Here is a 4873-nt window from a genome sequence, read left to right as displayed (position 1 = left end):
AGGAAGGCTGAGCACCGAAGAATTGATGCTTTTAAACTGTGGTGTTGGAGAAGACTCTTGAGAGTCCCTTGGACTGCAAGGAGATCCAACCAGTCCATCCTAGAGGAGATCAGTCCTGGGTGTTCATTGGAAGGACTGATGTTGAAGTTGAAACTCCAATATTTTGGCCACCTCATGCGAAGAGCTGACTCATTTGAAAAGACCCTGATGTTGGGAAAGATTGGAGGCAGGAGGAGAAGGGGACAACAGAGGATGAGATGGTTGGATGGCATCACTGACTCAATGGACATGAGTTTGGGTAAACCCTGGGAGTTGGTGATGGATAGGGAGGCCTGGTGTGCTGTGGTTCATGGGGTCACAAAGAGTTGGACATGACTGAGCGACTGAATCTGAACTGAAATAATAGGTTGATTATTCGTGTGATTGTGCCAATAAAATTTATAATAAACATGTGGAAATTTGGTGATATGAAAGATTTTGAGATTTGCTTCAGAATTCTGGAGAAAAGACTAAGAGTTAAGAATCTTGCCCTGATTGTTTAGCTTGTGGGAATGCTAAACCGAAAGGAAAACAAAATCGTATACGCTTGGTGAGGCTTGAGGAAGGAGGAGAAAAGTAAAGAGAGCAAATAAGGAATTACCGCTTGTGGGAAGAGAAGAGACCACTAACAAAGCCAACTTAAAATTTTAATCTCAGTTTCACTTCACAACTGTTTATTTGCTTTAGCTATGATGTGGAATTTTTCAACTAAACTGAAAAGGCAGGATACACCAGAAGAGAAGGCAAGTTTACATGACAGTTTTCTTGTCCTGACATAACTGAAGTCAGGCTACAGATGGACTCAGACCTGGAAGGACCCTTCCCCCAGAAGGGATTTAGGAATCATAGTTTTCCTGACCACTTTCCCTCCTTGCTTTACAATGAGAATTGCGAAAGAAGGAGGGTGCCAGTCCTAGGGAAGGCAAAGCTCATCTGTAAGATGGATTTGAAAATACTGCACCTGTGTCTGAACTGGAGTTTGGATCATAGGTTTTCTTGAAGTTCTTGTAATTTTAATTCAAAGAAGGTCCTCCAACCCATTAAAGTAGGGCCTCTCAACCTTTGTGCTGAAGCACATGTCTGCCTGGGATTGGCTTGATGTGACTTTGCAAAACAATTTTGTCAAAGACCTATTTCAAAATCCGTGCAAGAAATGCACTCCAAATTGTTCATGTTGCTTTTAACAAAACTTTTTATTGTTTTTAATAACTCCCTAAGTCTTAAAATTTGCATTCTAGGAAGCCATTTCTCCTGAGACATGTATGTAACCCCTGCTGCACTGCTTATTTTTCTTGGGGTGGGGTGTGTGTGTGCACCTGTTTGTACCCATTATCTTAGGAAACATGGAGTCATTTGCTTTAAAATGTACATAATGTACACATTATAGTCACTTGCTTTAAATGTACATAAAGTTTATGCACAATGTGCACTACAGCATTATACTTAAAGATTATACTTAAAGATTAAAGTTACTTAAAGTAACTGAAGAGGATGTGTTCCAGGAAATTTGCATCCAGAAGAGGCATGTGAAAGATCATGCGAGAAGTGTAGCTGTGAGTTTGAAAATGTTAAAGAGAGTTACAATGCCAAGAAACCAATTAAATACTGTCCAGAGTAAAGTAATGACAAACATGCTGGAAACCTAAGCCTCTGAAAGTCTTGAGGAAGGCTAAAATGCTGGTTTTATAAATGTTGCCTGTGAATGAATGGCTGGATGGAGGAATGGATTTGGTTAAGGCAGTGGTTCTCAGCTGGAGGTTTTGTCCAGGAGACACTGGTGATGAGACATTTTTGATTGTCACTCTTGGGAGGGTGCGGTGTGTAACTCATGGTCTATAGCTGGTAGAGCCAGAAATGTTATGAAACATATCCTACAGTGGCCAAGACACATTCCCACAACAAAGAATAATCTTGGATCAAAATGTTAGTAGGGCAGCTGTTAGGAGTGTTGGAGGAGGGTGCTGGGAAAGGCGAAGAAAAAGATTGAGAGACAGAGACCAGTGGACCAGCATATGCTTGCTTAGAGGATACTGGAATGGATCCTGGGAACCATATCCTTTACCTGGGACCTGGGGTTGGTGGTGGGGTAGAGTGAGGAGGGCAGTTATTTTCTAGCCAAGACTGAAAGGATTTCCTATTAAGGAGGCCTGGTATAGTTTCAAGAGTCTCCTTTGCGTCCCTGTAGTTTTTGCGTATTTAAAATTGCTTCGACAGAGGAAGACTTTCATTCCAAAAATAAAGAGCTAAATTGAAGGTGACAAACATTTTTGTGGGAAAAGACTGTCAAGCCAACAAAGAGAAATGGCTGTTAGTAAATAATGTCTGGTTTTGATTAGGAACAGAGGAGAAGGACCTTGAGGGCTTGAGGTTGGTAGTGGGCCACTGCAGAGCACGGAAGGGGACACAGAAAGAGGCTTCACATTGTTTCCTGGGGAAGTCCCTATTTCCTTGGAACTTGTGTGAGCAAGTGAACCATGATCAGAAGCAGCTTTGAGGTCAATAAGTTTAAAAATAGCCTAGCATTGGTGTAGGAGTATGCCGGGGTCGAGCCCTGGCTGATCCAGGGTATTCGAAGGGGAGACGGCGTCGGCGACTTATTTAAATATTCATCAAAGATATAAAGAGTAATAGAATGAGGATAGCTCAGTAGGAAAATTCAGTAGAGAAAAGAGGCTGAGTAGCTTGGTTTACGCGGAAAATCAATATAACCTGTGACACCAGGTTAGCTCTGACCACAGAGGCCGCAGGCGCCCTCTCGAATAACGAATAACGGAAGGTGCCCCACCTTAGACACCTCGAGTGGGTCTTAGAAGCCCAGGCAAATAAATGGTCACAGAGGACCTCCGTGCTCCAGATGGAGACTCAGCTGGAAATTGAGGAAAAAAATGACATGGGGAGACCAAGCTTTGGTGAACAAGGCCCGTAGCTTTATTTTCAACAGGGGCTTTTATACCCTAAGTTGCACATAAAGGATAATAGGGGATGTGAAATCATGCAAAGTCAGCAGTCTTTGATCCTTATCAAAACCAGGGTTTCTTTCCTGCAAATTTATCTTATACAAAAAAATGGTTTAGGTGATTTACATCATCTTCTGGCCAGAAGGCCTATTAACATTTTATGACTCTTGACAAAGGTTTGTCAACCGTAAGACTTATTTTCTCTAAGAGTAATTATTTTAAGGTTTGGCGCCATCCTCCGAAGGCATTAGATAAAGTTGCATTCCTATAGGGCAGAGGTGCAGTGGGTTTACAACAAAGGAAAGAGTTTATTACCTTAAGGGTCTAAAGTTGCTAACACCGAGGCCACTACTTTTTTTTTCTACATACCAACTATATTAATTAATACACATTCAAGGATACAATACAGGGGATGTGGAAACTTGGCAGCAAGCATTGGCTCATCAATGAAATCTTTTACTAGTTTTATTCTGACAGTTTCTAACTCTGAGAGGCTCTAAGCTATTTGAATATCTTAAGCTTCCGGTGCCTCTTGAGGCTGGGAGACTGTAAACAATCGTTTGCATAGCTGTAGGAGTCCGGGTAAACTTGTCAGGCGAGTTAGAGAGCGATCTGAGTGGTTTGGATTTAAACACTCCTAATGCCCAGGAACTTTATTAATTGGAGCTGTAAGTTAACTCTTTGTCAGAGAGAGCGAGATGGTGGTGGGGGACAGCCCCCAAGTCAGAGGTGAGAGCACAAAGCAATAAAGCAGGCAGACTCTGGTTTTTGGGGGGTAGATGCTCGAGAATATCCAGGGGGACTCCTGAGGCTCGATCCCGCCTTTGCGTATGCCAAGCCTCCTTCCTCATGACCTTTGTCATGAGTGGAGTGCCTCTCGCTGGCTCCCGGCAGGAATATTTTTTCCCCTGGAGAGATTTGTATTTATGAGTTGGATGGTAAAAGATGATTAATATTTCAGATTAATAGAGTCCAGAAACGTCTAACAATTAAAATAACTTGTGTTTAAATCCTCCAGGTTTCCACCTTTTCTTAGGCTGACTGAGAGTGTGGTGGGGAATAGCTCTGGAGTCTGTAGGAAGAACAAGCAAATCCACACTTGAAAGGCAACTGTGTTCTTTTAATATTCCAACTGCAGAACAGTGTTTCTGTTTAGCTTCTTAAAGCATGTTTTGAGGTTTCTTTGTGTCAGGAAATGTGGAGGCTAACAATTGTGAAGATGTATAGTGCAGTTCCTGCATTCAGGGAGCTTATAGTTCAAGTTAAACACAGCACAAAATAGTAAGTCCTGGTGAAAGAAGCCTAACAAAGGGGGCTACAGAAGTAGAGGGTGGGGCATTGGCTCTAAACCCTTGAATATAGAATTTTTGGTAAATGGGGGAGGGAGATTGGGGAGGCAAGAGGAACAAGGATTTTGGAGATGGGAAAGTGCGGAGGAATAGAATCTCTGATAATTCCTGCAGGGAAGGATCATTGAGGGGAGGTGTCTGGGAGAGGGTGGGAGGATGAGGGGTGAGTGATGTGATGGGAAATGGGCTGGAACGCTAGGTTGGGGGGAAGATGGTAGAAGGCATTGAGAGCTGAGGAATAATTGGTCTGCATTCTATGGATTAATAGGCAAGGAGGGGTTTTGTACAGGTGAGTAGTAGGATCAGATCTGGGTTTTGAGGTGATTTGGCTCTAGGTGAGGGTGTGGGGGGCTGGAGCAGAGGGGAGGCAGAGGCTCTAACAAAAATATTCTGGTATCCTCATAGCATCTCTTCAGATATTTTTGACCTCAGAGACAAACACAGTGATTTATGCAGTTACAACTCATTGTCAGTTTCTGTGGGCATAGTCCCTTTATATTCTGGAGTTTTCTTTTACTTCAGGGTTTA

This window comes from Bos javanicus, chromosome 1, assembly GCF_032452875.1.
Source record: "Bos javanicus breed banteng chromosome 1, ARS-OSU_banteng_1.0, whole genome shotgun sequence".
In the NCBI taxonomy this organism is placed as follows: domain Eukaryota; kingdom Metazoa; phylum Chordata; class Mammalia; order Artiodactyla; family Bovidae; genus Bos; species Bos javanicus.
Note: the sequence above shows the minus strand (reverse complement) of the source record.